We start from the raw sequence: 17,765 nt of genomic DNA, 5'->3' as shown, positions 1-17,765 counted from the left end.
AGGCCCTGGGCCAAAGGCAGTGCTAAACTGCTTGAGCCACCTGGGCTGCCCTGGATAGCAAATTCTTTATTGTGACTTCCATATTGATTTATTGCATTCTTCTTAAATTTTTATTTTCAGTTGTTATGGATTGGTATTGTGTTACAAGAGAGATATATCAGTGAATTCAGATGAGAACTCTTAGGTATTTAGCATTTCTAATTCACATATTTTTTTTAATTCAAAAAGAAAAAAAATAAAATACTTTTGGAAGTATTATTCTAGACTACTGAACTTAAATATTTTTAGTTTCTACAAGTATGTTGAAAATAATCCTCCAGAGATAGACATCAACAAGTGTGAAAGGAAGGATAATTGGGTTATCTATGCAATTTTGTTTCAAAACGATGATGATTTCTAGACTAAAATTCATGAATAAAGTTCTGACTATTTCTAGGATGGTTGATAGCAAAATATTGTTTAAATATAAAACATTTGGTCTGTGGAACTTGAACTTGGATTTTACACTGAATGCCTGTTATATGTCTATATTGACTAATGGAGTGATGATTTCTATTCAGTTGTTCTCAATCTGACTATATAAACTGATCGCCTTCAACAACTGGTTCCTCTTTATATTTATAAATATAAACATATATATGTAGTGTTTATGAATATTCAAGTGGTTTTTAAACATCAAGACAGGATGGCATTTTCCTGTATACAAAAATATCAATAATAAAAGGAACATCTTAAAGAATATATATTAATTTTCTATGGTTGTGTAATAAATTACCATAAACCATTTAACTTAAAACAATCCCCATTTAATAACTCAAGTTTTTGTAAGTCAGAAGTGTAGCAGGGTTGTTTAGATTCTCTGTTCAGGTTGAAATCAAAATGTTGACCAGCTATTTTCTCATCCAGAATTAGGGCTCTCCCTTTCAAGCTCATTTGGATTCTCAAAAGAAAATTAGTTCCTTGAAGTTGTAAGACTGAAGTCCTCATTTCTTCAATGTCTGTTAAATGAGAGCTGCTCTCAGCTTCTAGAAGCCACCTACTTCCATGTCAGATAATCTCCTCTATCTTCAAGCCATCCACAGTGCATCACATCCTTCTGTTTCAAATGTTTCCGTCTGCTAAGCCAGATAGAAACTGTTTTTGAAATGCTTCACAGGATTAGTTCATGTCCAATCAAATAAATTTCCTGTGCTATACAACATGATATGATCACAGAGGTGATATTACATCATATTTCACAGGTATAGGGTGGCACAGTTTTGGGCTGCCATTTTGGAATCCTGCATATCATGGGGTGGATCCTCAGATCTTCAGATTTAAAAGAAAAAGGAAATATGGAGGGGTACAGGAGAAAAAGAAAAAAGGAAGATGACACAGATACTTAAAACAATCGATGATCAAGACAGGCACTCAGAATTCCTATTTGTTTTGAATATAGAATTTATTTTAGAAAGAAGTTTCAGAGGAAAAATGGAGTTATAAATTTGAAGGCAGAGCACTGTAGTATGAATTGGGATTATACCGGCCTATTGTTCTTTCAAGAAACTTGGCAGAGATGAAAATGGTGCAGAAATTAAGAAACTCAAGGATGAGAGAGATTTGGGTGTTTATGTTTTGAGGAGATCCAGGAGAGAGGAAAAGCTTAATGAATGCCAGTAAAAAAGAATCAAATTAATTAAGAATCCCATGTATAAAAGCTTTAAAAAATTAACAAAGCACATGAACTGAGGGTACACAAAAAGCCTATGTGGATTTTTTTTCTTATACAAAGTAAGTCTTTGCTTGTTTAGTAATACAAAAGTAAGTGGCTCTGGCATTTTCTGAGTGTGCTAACGTTTCTCCTGGTGTGTGCCTTGCAGTCCCTCAAAGTATATCTTAATTGCATTCTGAGCATATTTTCCAAAACAAAATGGTCTGAAAAGAAGGTGACCAAATATTTGAAATGACAACACTCCAAGAATAGCTAGATACCTGGTTGGCATACTCAATTAACATGGAAATCTCACTGAGGTTAGGATTTAAACTGTTAGGCTTAGAATAACTAACAGGCACATGTTCAATATATTATAGTTTTTTTCTATGAGTTTAGCAACTAAATTGCATAAATATCTATTTTTCAATGGTTATTTTAACCAAATAACTACATGTTCCATTTATTTGTAACTGATTGGCAAAAGACTCAAAAAGAACTCAATAAACCCAAACATGCTTCTTAGTACAAAATACACAATTAACATTAGAATTGTCAACATACACAATTTTTTTAAGACTGAGTAACAACATAGCATGTTTACTATTGTATCAAAAAGGAAATACAAGATTTCCCCTATGTTTGTCATTTCTGTTAACACACACATCTTAAAACATCTTTGTAAATGACTATTTTATATAACAGAACTATGTTCATTATTTAAAAATGATAGCTATATATTTTGGGGATAAAATCCCTATGTTGGAAGAAAAATGTTTACCTAAGAGAAAGTTAAGATGGAGCACAGTCTTTGGAATATTGTGGTGTGTGTGTGTGTGTGTGTGTGTGTGTGTAAGTAACAACATACTAAGTATTGTAAGTAGATCTAATAATTAGAGATAATTTCATGATTCCAAAGCATGGTAGACCAAATAATTGTTCTTCAAAGATGTCTGTTTCCTAATATCCAGACCTGTAATTATGTTACCTTGCATGGCAAATGGACTACTGGTTATTACCTTAAGAATCCTGGAGGTGAGGGGCATCTGAGTAGCTCAGTTGGTTGAGCCTCTGCATTCAGCTCAGGTCATGATCCCTGGCTCCTGGGATTGAGACCCACTTGTATGGTATCCTCAGCAGGGAGTCTGCTTCTCCCTTTCCTCCCTACTTTAGGCTCTTCTATCTGTTTCTCTCTCTCTCTCTCTCTCTCTCTCTCAAATAAATAAATAAATAGTTTTTTAAAAGGCATTAAAAAAAAAAAAGAATCCTGGAGATGAGACCATTATCCTGGATTACCTAGGTGGGCCCAACACAATCACAAAGGTTCTTATAAAATGGAGGCCAGAAGGTTAGAGTCAGAGAAGGAGATACAATAACAAGCAGAGGTTCAGACGATGTGATGATGGGATCATGAGAGAAGAATAAAGATGCTCTCTAGAAACTAGAAGAGGCAAAGGTACAGATTCCAGTTTTTGCCTTCTCCCTTTCCCACAAGGAGTTTGAACAGAAATGCAGCCTTTCTGACTCCTTTTAGACTTCTGATATCTAGAACTGTAGCATAATAAATTTCTGTGGTTCTTTTAAGCTACTAAGTTTGTGGCAACTTATTACAGAAGTAACAAAAAACTATTACACCAAGTGCAGTCTAATGTAACTAGCCACACTCCAGGTAGTATGTTTAATTCAGTGCTTTTCTTTCCATAATTATGGCTATATCACACGTAAAAATAATTGTTTAGCTTATAAAGAATGGTAATTTTAAAAGTTGATTAAAGCATTTCAGAAAGGCTGAGCAAAATCTCAGGATTCCAGGCACACCTTTAACTACTCAGTGATTAGATTAATCCTGGTTCTAGTAAAGTTCCAGTAGGAGGAATTTAGTAACATGCACAAAAGAAGTGTTATGAGTCTTATGATGTAATAGGGATAAGACTTTTAGTGTGTTGACAAAAGACAGGACTTTATCAAAGATCTGTGTTTCTAGGTAGCATCTGGTTGACAGTTCTAACAGAGGGATAGAACATGACTATGTCTCAGGAGGGTCCTCTTTCTGCTTGCTTGGGTAGCCTACAAATTGAAAAATGGGGATCCGTGGGTGGCGCAGCGGTTTGGCGCCTGCCTTTGGCCCAGGGCGCGATCCTGGAGACCCGGGATCGAATCCCACGTCGGGCTCCCGGTGCATGGAGCCTGCTTCTCCCTCTGCCTGTGACTCTGCCTCTCTCTCTCTCTCTCTCTCTGTGACTATCATAAATAAATAAACATTAAAAAAAAAAAAAAAGAAAAATGGCCTGTCCTCATTGCTGAAGTCTTTCTTGGCCTTCCTGCTTTGTGTCATGTCCTCTTGCTGAGGATGAGAGTTCAGAGACCTGAGATCTAGCTTCCAGGTATCTCATACAGATGCAATCTCAGCAGTTTGCCATTTGGGAGCAACACATCTCTATTCCCTGCTCTTGTGTTTTACAAGATAAAATATTCCTTTGTTACCCTCAAAGCTACTCCATAAGTAAATTTAGGAAACTTCCACTTATGTACGAAGGATTTATCCAATGGTTTTCTCTCTGTTCCCTCCTTAAACCCCAGCAATACAAATAAAATATCAAATTGTATTCCAATACAAGTACAGATAAAAAATGTTGATGAATTTTGAGGGAAAGTAGATAAATAAGGACAACTGACTTAGTGAAAGGAAGATAATCCTTACAGTCATGGAGCCAATTAATAGCAGCTAATTTATCCAACAGAAAACAGGGGTTTCAGAACTTTGGATGCAACAACTATCTCTGAAGGCTGGAATGTGAGAGTTAAGACTGCAAGTAGTATGACTGAGGCCCCTAGACTTTTTTCTGCAAGGCTTTGCTACCAAGAGAATGTAGATTTCCCACCACAGCATAATAGAGAAAGTAACCTCTCTGAGAAGGCTGGGTTAGTAAGGCTCTGGAATCAAATAACTAAACTCAGAGAAGGAATGAAATTAAGAATGAATGCAAGCCTGCAAAGTGCATGGTGACACCCCTCTGCTCTCTTCTTAACATACTTCCCAGGATTCTTTCTGAGCAGTGGAACAGACCAAACGTCAAAACATAATGACATTTCAGATTTGCCCAGTGGATTAACATACTCTTATTAACCACACTATGGTAAAATTCTTTACTCTGTTAATGAAACCCATCCAAAAAGTGTTTCCAATCGCCACCTTACTGCCCTATTTTTAATTATAGTTTTCCGGAGATCACCATGCATGTGTCCATACCAATAGCAAAAACAAAAAACCAACAAAACGAAACAGCTCAGAAGAAATAAGCAGCGTTCTTAGTTTTTTTTTTTTTTTTTTTTTTTTTTTTTTTTTTTTTTTTTTTTTTTTTTTTTTAGGAGGCAGCGTTCTTAGTTTTAAAAAAATTCCAGTAAATGTATAAAGCCAGGCAACATAAATGAAATGCATTCTTTAAAAATATATCACAATGCTATGCAAATGGAGTATTCAGAAAAGAAACTAATTATATTTTTTTGGCTTGCAAAGTATAAAGTTTTTGATATGTGTGACTTCTTGGCAATGCCATTAAAGGTAACGGGTGCCCTACTCTCCCTTCTCCTCTTCCTGCTAACTGACATGCATGCAAGTGGCTGGGCCAGCCATGGCAAATGATAAAATGGAAGCCATATGGTGGAACAGTAGAGATTTAAGAATCAATAAACTAGATTCCTAATATAGGGGAGGTATCATGTCAGCCTTCAACTGAGGATATTTAGACAGCTACCTGAAGAGAGAAATATTTGATTTAAGCCACTGTTATTCAGTCTCTACAGTAACCAAATCTAATTGATAATGGTAGATAGTTGATGTCTTTTTTTTAAGATTTTATTCATGAGAGAAACAGAGAGACAGACAGAGACACAGGCAGAGGGCTGTGTCTCCATGCAGGGAGCCTGATGTGGGACTCAATCCTGGGACCCAGAATCACGCCCTGGGCTAAAGGCAGGCACCAAACCACTGAGCCACCCAGGGATCCCCAGTTGATGTCTTTCTGATAAGCACACAGACACCACAAAGGAAATAAAGGGAAAACAATGCAAATAAATATTGGGAGCAAGTAGCTAGTGAGCGTCACAAAGTAATAGTAAAAGACCTGCAGTTTTGACCAAAATATCAATAAACTTTATATTTAAATCAAAAATGGATATCAATGTCAACCTAAATATCAAAGGATATAAAGAATATATCAAATGGTACAAAGACCATTTAAGAATAGCAAGCTTCAAAATATTTATCTTCATGTATTGTTTTTCAGAAAGCTACTAGAGTACATGTTTCATAAAAATGATAAAAGTGAATCATAAAATATAAACAGTGTGGGAAACAAAAGATAAGTATTCAATACAGAAAAAAGGCACAAGACTTCCCAGGAACAAAATAAAATGTTCCTCTACAACAGCTCTTTGTCAGATCTAGAACACAACCAGTTCAGGAAGCAAGATGAACACCAAGTGTTTCAGGAAACGTGAGTCCAAGAAAAAAAAAGATGGAATGGATATCTTACCTGATAAAATATTTGAGCATGTTGAGATGAGTTCTACAGTTCTCTTGGAAAGCCCAGGTTAATCAATCAGTGATAGGAAGAAAGAAAATACACACATACACTCACATGAAATAATTACTAGCTCCAAGAAAAGCAAAATGCTGTCCCAAACAGGAAAGGTAATAGGAACAATAAATGATGGGAGCCAGTTTACTTATTATTATAATAATAAAATTAAATAGTAGAACATTGAGCCAGGAACTGAGACATGAGTACTGGAAAGTATGTGGCGAGGAAGATGGGTAACAGGACTTTGAACAAGGTTACATCATCACAATCCACAGCAGGCAGACAACTATTCATAAATAGAAAAATCTAGAAATTGTGACATTAGCGATTCCAATGTTTAGAAATACAATGCAACATGCCAGAAGAAATAGATGAATGAGTCGCATAGGTTTACCTTTGGGGAGTGGGAATCAGGAAAGAAGGATTAAGGTAGAAACTCCTATTCTTCCTTAGATAGCTTATAATGCTATTATTTTCCTAAATAAAACTTACACATTTTAAAAAAATTAAAACTTATCTCCCTACAATTCATGCTTTCATTTTAGCCACATAAAAAATCCAGATATCTACCAGCTTGGAAATGAAAGAGGGTATCAGAAAACTTTCCTGTCATATCAGTTTTAATTTGCCCACAGTACTTCAGTTTGAATCCTAACATAAAGGAAATAAAGAAGCTTTGCTTTCTGTCTGGTGCCCTGAGCATTGGCTTCCTGCACACACCCATACTCAACCACCCATTATATTTCAATATTTCAGTAAGAGGAGGGTACTGAAATAACACAGGATCTTAGATTTATCAATCAAATACTGTCAGTAGACTTAGTGTATTGCTAATTTTTAACCAAAATTCAAATAAGAGATGCACATTCATATCAGTTTCCTTGAAGATACAAGACAGTCTCAGTAACAATGGCGAAGTATTTATAGTTGTCTGTCTTCAAATAATTTAATAGCATTGAGTCATAATCAGAACCTCTATGGGGTTGAGTAGCGCAGGTTAAAATGTTTCTATAACTTAATAAGTATTACCTTATTGTGTAGTGTGATTAAGAAATCATTTATACCTTTAATTTTTCAGTCTGTCTTTGCTTTCTTTCCCTCCTTCCTTTCCTTCCTCTTTCCTTCTCTTTATAAGCTTTTCTCTTAAAAACAGTGATTTTCTTTATTCCTTCCAGAAATACTAGATTATAGGCATATTACTCCCAAACAATAGCTAGAGCAAACCTCATCAATTTAAGAATGGAGAGTGCATCATGTAATGAGTTTATGCCTGTATCTGTGTTACCAAATGGATCTAAAGTGCTATCTCAGGGCCTTGTTAATGAGATTGTTCTTATGTAAGGGAATCTGGTAATGGGATCATACCAAATCAGATTATTTAGAGATAATGTTAACACAAATTAAATTAATTAGTGTTCAATTTGTCCTTCACAAACAAAAAAATAAAATAAAACAGCTAACTAGTAATATAGAGTGATATTAGTGATGAAATAACATACTTTAGGATCTAAGCCTAGAATTTGCAAATTAGGAAGTTGATAGAACAAAAGTAGTTGTATATTTTAAAAAGTCATATGTAAGACAAATGCTTTCAAGCCCATCAACAACTGATTCTCCTGCTCATCCAAAGCTTTGTAGGTAGGTCATTCTTATTTCTGCAAATTACATGGTTATTCTATTTTCTAAAGTGTTATTCTATGTACAATTTGGTTTTCCTTCAAAACTACTAAAAAGTCACATCTAATATGTAGCATTATTAGCCTAAGTTTTAGATGCTTTTATAGAAGCCATCAATCCCTCTGTATAATTGCACTCTTAAAGATGTGATTCCACTTATTTATCACATTAGCTGTGCTACTGGTAATGAAAATGCATATCCCACAGAAATCATGTGACCTACTGGGAGAAATGTTTAAGTAGAAGCTCCTCAGGTAATTAATTACACTGTGTAGACGTAAGTTGAGATATAACACTAAGAGAATGTATTGCTATGAATCATAGTTCTTTATGAAACTAACTATGTCTCATATGGACATACTGAAAATGTTTAAAATACAGATTTAATTGCTTCTGATTCTACATGTTAATTTGGCTTTCTTTTTAAAAACACAAAACTTTGTCTTAAATTGATTCTAATGAGTCAAATGCAAGCAGAAACACAGTAATAAAGCAACTTAAATCATCCAGTTGAGTGACTGACAAGGTTGGAAATCATTGGCAAGTCCAAAAAGCATTCAGTTATATATATATTCAACCTATGCCATTGCAAATAATCATATTCAAGTATTCATTCAGCAGGTGATCAGTAAAGACCTCCTATGTATCATCAGCACGTTAAAAAATGGATGCATAATGAGGAATGAGACATGGTCCTTAACTTTATCAAAATCTGTAACACATGCCAGATACATAATATGAAATTGGATTAGGTTCTACAAGTATAGGATGTTTTGAGAGAATGAATAGAATTCACTTAACTCTGATTATGCCTCTCCGAGGTAACATTTACTCTAACATGTAAAATATAAGCGCTGATTACCCTAGCATGCCACCTAGCAGGGTGGGGGGACTGTGGAGAATTTCAGGTATAGGCATGAGCAAGGAGTGTGATGTGAAGCTGTATTTGACAGAATCAATCACATGTAATGGAAAACATGTTTTTACTAGGGATAAACTGTAAGGACATAGTAATACAAAAAATGACAATAATATTTGCAATGTATATCCCATATCTGAACAATTTAGATTACTGCATTAAAGATTGCCTGCAGAATACATTTATGGGATATGCTTCTGGCTAGGACACTTCAGAAATCTTGAAGACAACATTTTGAATGGATCATAGTAGCAACTTTATCTTTGCTTTTTCCTTACAGAAGGAGAATTAGAGCACAACTCAAGTCAATTATGATAAATAGATTTACTCTGAAAAGTCTCTACTTTCTGATATATTTCTAAATTACATGGAAAAGTTTAATGTTATCCTGCTAATCATCTTATGTTTTTCAAGAAAAAAATATTTTTATCAGGTTAAAATTCATAACAAAACCTGGGGCACCTAGGTGGCCGTGTGGGTTAAGTGTCTGCCTGCCTTCCTCTTAGGCCACTATCCCAGAGTCCTGGGATGGAATCCCATATTAGGCTCCCTGATCAACACGGAGTCTGCTTCTCCATCTACCCCTCCCCACTGCTTGTGCTCCCTCTCCTCTCCTCTCTCTCTCTCTCTCTCATACTGTCTCTCAAGTAAATAAAATCTTTTAAAAAATTAGCAAAGCCTATTTAAAAAATTTTATTGTTAAGTATTAGACAAATTAGAAAATTAAATGTATATTTTGGGGTTTTTTTGTTTTTTTTTAAAATTATTTATTTATTTATTTATGATAGTCACAGAGAGAGAGAGAGAACCAGAGACACAGGCAGAGGGAGAAGCAGGCTCCATGCACCGATTGGGATTTGATCCCGGGTCTCCAGGATCGCACGCTGGGCCAAAGGTAGGCGCTAAACCGCTGCACCACCCAGGGATCCCTGAAATGTATATTTGAATTCCAATTCAAAGATGGTAAAACAAACTTCATTTGAATTTTTCCTGAAAAAAAAAAAACACATAACTTCTGAATGTGCAATATTACTAAACCAAATAATAATGTTGGAAAGGACTCTGAAATGTATAGATCCAAATGATCTGTTCCAGCTTCATTAAGTACTGAGTTCAGTTTTTGTATCCCAAACTATTGTTGAAGCATGAAGTTCACTATGTTATTTGCAGAGATTAACTGGCCATGAAATCATCAAAATTTAATCAGCATTTACATTCATAATATTAATAGGGATAAATTCAAAGCAAGTTACCTGAAAAACTACTGAACAAAAAAGCTGACAGAGGCAGATAGGTATTTTACATATAAACATTATTATTTTCCAGTTTTTCTTATAAAGTAGCACTTTGATTTTGTAAGACCAACAAACTAATATCTAACACGTACATTTACCATGACATGTGTGAAAGACATTTTGTATACTTTCAGGTCTCACATTTTGGTCTTTCATACATTTTGAATTTAAGTAGCAGCATTACTTACAATAGCCAAGATACAGAAGCAGTCTAAGGTGTCTATCAATTGATGAATGGATAAAGAAGATGTAGTGTATATGTATATACACAACGGAATATTATTCAGTCATAAGAGAATGAAATCTTGCCACTTGCAGCAATATGTATGGAGCCAAAGAATATAACACTAAGCAAAATAAGTTACAAAAAGACAACTACCATATGATTTCACTAATATGTGGAATTTAAGACACAAAACACATGAGCAGATGGGAAAAGAGAGAGAGAGAGAGAGAGTGAGAGAGAGATACAAATCAAGAAACAGACTCTTAATCAAACAAATTAATTGGTGGTTACCAGAGGGGAGGAGGCTGGATGCTATGGATTAAATAGGTGATGGGGGTTAAGGAGTGTACTTGTCATGGTGAGCACAGGGTAATGAATGAAAGTATTGAATCACTGTAATGTATACCTTAAACTAATGTTAACTACGTATGTTAACAGGAATTAAAATAAAAACTTTTTAAAAAGGAACTTATAAAAATATAAAAGAGGGAAGTTATCACCAATCCCTTATTATTTTAATACAATGCTTTGTATTTTTCATTAATTAGATCAATCAATGATAGATCCACGGATTTGAATCTATTTTTAAACATTTTTTCATCAAAAAACTTGCTTAAGCTGAAAAGATTTATACTATAAATTTTTAGGGGAGTATACTTCAAAAACCAAGTATAACTCTACATTTGGATAAAAATTATAAATTAGTATGCTGAACTTGCTTTATAATCTCCTCTCCTACTTTTATCAACATGCACCTCTGTCTCGCTTCTTTGACATATATTTTTCAAACAAACTATATAAGAGGTTAAATATGTATTACCTCCTGCAAGTAGTGAGGTTATAATCCACTCTAGATTTGGTAGTAAGTACATAACAAGCACTTTCACCACAATAAAAACTGTAAATATTGATAGACCTCTTTAAAGTGGACCTAAAAATATTCTATACAGAGAACTGCTATTTCATTCATAAATTTCTGACTAGGTGTGATGTGTAAGGACACAGTGTTAGTAGAGCAAAACTGATTCTTGTAGCTCATCTCCAGTCTGTTCATTTTTAAGGATCAACAAGTATATGTTTTGTGAATATTTTCTTTTTTTAATGCTATGTTTATTTTGATCTATTGGATATACTTTTATCCTTACCAAACCTAATAATTAAAATTGATATGTTCCATGTTTTGTTTTCATTTTTCTGGAATTTCAGTTTCTTGTTGGATTCTTCAGAAGTATTAGTTTATGACAGATGAGAGGGTAATGATGCTTTAGACATGATTTTAGAAGCACTGATATAGTTCATATTCCTACACCGTGTTCTTCCTGTAGTCTATCACTTCGAGCACACTTTTAAGGTTCTCATTTGTACTTTCCTTTCTCAGACCTAAAGTTCTTCAATTGCAAGAAATTATCTACAGCTATTTCTGGATCATAATAGATGCCTCAAACACAGTATAAAATCAATGACTAAATAGTTACATAAATAATTATTACAAGTATAACTGTAGTAACACACTCATTCATACAATATAAACTCTTCAAGGCTACAATATCGCTAAATTTAAAGTAGGTAATTCTAAATGTATTTTGATATGTGACAGTATTAAACAGAAGTCAGGGCAGTCTTGGAGCATAGTAATTTATATGCAAGTGCAAAATTATTCTCCAAAATACAAATGGTATTTATCTTGCTATCTTTTGGCTGCTGTGACTTTGGGTGACTATTATTTTCTTCTTCGAGCTCTGCTATATTTCTCATCATTCTATAATGTATAGCTGATATCTTAGCAATAATGATACTGGGTTCAAATACAGCTTCAATGTAATATGACCACCATATCCACTTAAACATGACCTTTTGTTATGTTGCACATATTTTATGTAACACAATATTATTAGATATAGTAGGAAAATACAAATGTAGCTTCCTCAAGCATCATGTGCTAGTACCCAAGTTAAATAAAATACAGAACAATTATCATACTTTCTGATCCATTGCTTATCAAGAAATATTTACTTTTATATTACCTATTATTAGGAATTTACTGATTACCTATTATTAGGAATGTAATTACATGTAAAATATATGTAATATATGTGTGTATATATACATATGAGTGTGTGTGTGTGTGAGTATATATATATATATATATATATATATATATATGATTAGTAAAGCAGATGTAAATTCCTGCCCATGCAGGCCTTATATCCTAGGTTGAAAACTGAGACATGCACAATAACTTTTTCTAGAATGTTCGAAAAGGACATAGTGTCAGCAAGTTGACCTATAACACTTTTGGATGATCATTTTGTTGGATGAGTTCTTTTTCCCATTTTGATTATTTTGGTCTCGTCTAAAACACAAGGATAGCACACTATCACTTGATATACAAAAATATGCTTGAAGTATATTTTTTTCTGCACAAATACAGTGTGGTTCCTCTACCTTGTAGTCAAAATTCTCCATAGAAGAGTTCTCAGAATAGAAAACATTGCATTGAGGTTACTTAGCATCTCATCTGTCATACTTACGTAGACTTAAAAGAGGGGAAAGAAATCATACACAATGTCCTCAGAAGACAGCAGTCCACCTTTCAGCTATTTGAGAAATAGAATTATTATAAACTTAATAAAGTATTCTGCAGTTATATATTCCAACTAGCTTAAATTATTCATTTCATATCCTAGTACTTCCCCCCACATATGCCACTTTATGGTTTTAAGCTAGTTGATTTATAAAAATGTCATCAACATAGTGCAAATTAATGATTCCAGCGATACACATTTGCGATACCTTTGGTATGTGACAGGCAATTAAGAAAAGTTGTATTGATTTGTCTAAAATGTTAAATGACATAATAGCCATACAGTAAAGTATTGAATAATTTAAGTAAATCAATGTTTTCTGAATTTTGTAGGAGTTCAAACTGTCTTGGGTGCTAAAGTAAATCAATATAATAAAATAAATATGAAGCAGTTTATAATGACGAATGTATGGGTTGATAATAACCAGAGGTAGAATCTGATTTAGCCATTGTAACAAACAACTTCCAGGCATCTTTTGTGCACTATTCCCATCAGAAAACGTGGTATTATATAGTCAATTGATTTTAGCACTTAAATAGCTTTTCATTTGCAAGACACCTAGCCTCAGTATAAGCTAAACCTTTCCCAGAGTGTCATTAGTTATGGCTTGATTTAGAATGATAATACATATTTACTACCATTACAGCGATTTTGTGTGTTTTATGTGTACTGTAAATAATGTTACATTTTATGAGGAAATGAGAAATGTTCATTTGTTGTTCTCCTATATTTGCAAGATTTAGGATTTAGCATTTTTGTACTTTCACGGATCTCTTTTTACCCTCATTTCCAATGGTAAATCCAATGAAAAATATTTATTTTCATGTAGCTAGGTCTGTATGCATTTTTTAGTTTCCCATTTTATTTAGAAAATAGAAGCATAGTATTATATGCGTATGTAGGGACATGTTTCTCCTACATAGTGTGTCTTTGTGATTTACTACAATTTGAAGACTAATGAAATCTTTGGACCCTTTCCATAGAAAAAAAAAAAGAAAATATGAATGTAGACATAAACACAATGCTATATATAATTTAAGAGAATTCAGATTTATCCCGAATTCTTTTCACATTCATACACAAAGAGTAACAATTAAAACATGGAAAACAGCCATAATTGCAGTGCTGGAAACTTTAAATACTTCAAAGTTGTAGCTAGACTTAAAATGATGAATATAGATAATTGCTAAAAATACTTTGCCCGTAATTTGTATTATCCCTTCACTATTAATTCAGAAAAAAGAAAATCCCCCAGGAAAGGGCAACGATGTGAGAACATCACTGAGAAAAGATAGGTAGAACAAAAAGGAGTCATTCCTGAAATAGGAGATCCAGAGTGGACAAAGGACAACACCCAAATTACAGAAAAGGAAATACACACACACATCTCATTGAGACCTGCTAGAAAATCATAGTGGATTAGGTATGGGCCATGTTGCCAAACGGAAATTGGATGGATTATTTTATACTGACCTTGGTAAAATGATTTGGACTCTGATACAACCCTCTTCTGCAAACTGGGGATACTAATATGATTTATTTCATGCATCTGATGGTTAATTCCATACAAAGTATTTAGTTAAATTCCTGGCATACATTTGGTAGGAAGATTGTGACTAAACTCAGAGTGTGCTTTCATTTCTATACCAATTCTGTTTGTTATACGAGTTGTTCTGAACTCAAATGTGGGACATCTTGGAGATAGGGAAAAGCCTTAGAATGTTTGTTTGGAGGGACAACCAGGCTAATCAGATTTTTTATCCCTCACTTATCATACTAAACAGTAGGCAACAGAAACATCTACCCTAAGGGAAGGAGGGAATAATGAGGACCCTTTGGCCAGAAAGCAGAAAAGAACCCTGTGCAAGAGACACAGATTAATCAAAAGGTTCCATGCTCAAAGGTCCAGTCATAGATAGGCATACCATCTGGAAGTATATATCACCACACATGCAGCACCAGACCTGGAGGCAGGGTATAGTAAGCCATATGTAGTACTCTCAAAACAACCTAATGGGAATCTCAGATTCAAAACAGGAATATAAAACCAAGAATCAGCAAAATGTTCAGAAAAGATAATCTCGTAAACGTAAGAGATCAAATTCAGTAAACAGGTAATAATTTTTCTATAACAAGAGTTAATGTATAAAGCAGCAGATAAAAATATTAAAATAAATATATAAAAAAACAAGACTGATATGAGAAGGCCCTGCATCCATAAGATAACATACTAGAGATTTTTCAAATGAAATATTTTATTTTAGGAAAAAGAAAAAAGAAAAGCTCAATATTGAACTGAATAGGAGAATGAGAGGAGAATGAAAAGAGACACTTAATGAGCAGGCAAATAAAATGGGACCATGTTCCCAGGGAAAGGGCAATGCAAAGGGAGATAAAATCATGAATGAAGAGTTAATAAGTATAGAAATCAAATTATAACTTCTCGAAGGAATGAGCAGAAGGCAGGGTAAGAAAGGTGAAAAGAGGAAAGTGTCACTCATTTTTAAAAACATACAGAGAAAAGTTAAAATGCTGACTAAAAAATACCAATAGTATAACTATGACATTTTTAAGGAAAAAATGTAAATAAAAGCATAAAATATTAGTGTAAATTAAATCCTCAACCCTATCCATGAACTCGAGACTCATAAAACCAGCTTCTCACTTAACAGCTCCATTTGCATGTCTGATAGATATCTCAAATACAGCTTGTTGAAAACAGAACTCGTGACTTTATCTCCATATAGACAAAATCTCTCCATCAGCCCTCTACATCTCAGTAAATGGAAACTCAATGGTCGGCGGCTAGAACAAGGATCTTAAATGATCTCTGACTCTTCTCTGTCCTTCAAGTGTATATCCATTCCAACAAAAAATCTAATTCGGACCTCATTCCAAAATATAGGCAATATCCTACCAATTCTCAACACCTCTATCACTTGTGCCTTTTTTCTAAGCTACCATTTTTGCTTACCTGGATATTTATTTTACACAAATCTCATATTAGCCATTCTAAATCTAAATCCAGTAAAATCTTCTCTGCCCAAAACCTTCTAAAGACTCTTCATTTCACTCTAAATTAAACCCAAGTCTTTTAGAGCTTGCTGGTTTCTACATGGTTTGGCCTTTAGCCACATTTCTGACCTCATCTCAATTATCTTCATCCTACCTGGCCTTTTTGTGTTTTTGACCATGCCAAGTGCCATTTACTTTTTTCATAGCTTCCGAATTTGGTTTTCGGTCTGCCCCAAATTTACTTTGCTCATCTCTTGGCTTCACTTGACAGGGATCATGAGTAAGTTCCAGACATCAATGGATGTCCTTCCCTTCTAAAATCCATAGCCTTGCCACTGTCATCTGTCTCAAATATGATGGAATTGATTTCATTATGCCCTCTCATCCTGTGCAAATAGGTAATCACAGGAAGCCTAAACCTTCATTTTACTAGGCATCTTATGCATTCCAATCTACAAATTGATTAAATCTTCCTTATTCTCATCACTTTTAAGCCTTCCCCAATTCCTGAACTCTTTCTATCATGCCTTTTGAAATGACCAATCATCTGCAAAATCCACTTTGTCTTCATATTTTCTCTGAACACCCTTATTCCTTTTGTTCCAATAAACCTGCACTCTGCCTGAGAGGTCAGTGCTTTTACATAGTCTTTATACATAGAAACTGTTCTCTATGCCACTGAAAAGATGTTGAACCGTTGGGTCTGGATATAAAAAGGTGTGTTTCCTGTTCTTCATCCCATCCTTAAAACTATTATCTCCTGCATTTCCCTAAAACTATCTGCATTTAAAATTCTTGTTAGGGCAGCCCGGGTGGCCCAGCGGTTCAGCGCCTGCCTTCAGCCCAGGGCATGATCCAAGAGACCCAGGATCGAGTCCCACGTCGGGCCCCCTGCATGAAGCCTACTTCTCCTTCTACCTGTGTCTCTGCCTCTCTCTCTCTCTCTCTGTGTGTGTGTCTCTCATGACTAAATAAATTTTTAAAAATCTTAAAAAATAAAATAAAATTCTTGTTATTACTTTATATTTCCAATTATGAAAATTATTGATGCAGTTTCCCAATACCTACATTATTAATCCTTATTTTTGGATGACTTCAGTTCCCAATTCACTGTCATCCTGTTTACTGGTTACCTGTCTTTTTGGGATTTCAGTATGTGTATAGATGATCCTTCCAACACCTTCACTTCTGACACCTTGAGTCCTCTCCCTTGATGTTCCTATTCTTCACCCTACAAAAGCAACTCACCACAATCTTGTCCTTACAGATTTCTGCATATCTTTCATCTCAATTTCAGGCATTTCCTTCTCTGATCCTTGCCAACTAGCATTTGAGGTCACTTCTTTCAAGATCTAGGCTCCAGGGACATCTGGGTGGCTCAGCAGTTGAGCATCTGCCTTTGGCTCAGGGCATGATCCCAGGGTCCGGGATCAAGTCCCACATCCGGATCCCTGAAAGGAGTCCGCTTCTCCCTCTGCCTATGTCTCTGCCTTTCTCTGTGTGTATCTCACGAATAAATAAATAAAATCTTAAAAAAAAAAAGGATCTAGGCTCCAAGAATCTCTCTACACCATAGGGGCTACAAATGTTACTGCATTTCCACTGCCTCTTACCTATTGGGTGTCCTCTTGTCTTTAGCTATCTTAAATACCATGGTCAATCAAAATAATGTTTCTTTTACCAATTCCTTGTCTCTCCCCTCTTTTTTTTTTAATTTAAACTCACTTGGAAAAAGCACCACTTCTGAGTTAACCCAATTGTCTACATTTATTTCT

The 17,765-nt window shown here is 34.6% G+C and overlaps 1 long non-coding RNA gene across 1 annotated transcript in view; it reads right to left on the bottom strand.

Annotated features, from left to right (window-relative positions):
- LOC140604589 (uncharacterized) overlaps window positions 1–17,765 on the bottom strand; it is a 95,339-nt gene that overhangs the window by 71,785 nt on the left and 5,789 nt on the right. The window contains exon 2 of the long non-coding RNA XR_012007409.1: window positions 12,922–12,987. This is a non-coding gene — a long non-coding RNA (uncharacterized lncRNA). The remainder of the gene's footprint in view (window positions 1–12,921; window positions 12,988–17,765) is intronic.

The sequence above is a fragment of the Canis lupus genome, chromosome 15 (genome assembly GCF_048164855.1).
Source record: "Canis lupus baileyi chromosome 15, mCanLup2.hap1, whole genome shotgun sequence".
NCBI classification, from domain to species: Eukaryota; Metazoa; Chordata; class Mammalia; order Carnivora; family Canidae; genus Canis; species Canis lupus.
The sequence above is the reverse complement of the archived record's forward strand: the minus strand, read 5'-3'. Positions and strand labels throughout refer to the sequence as shown.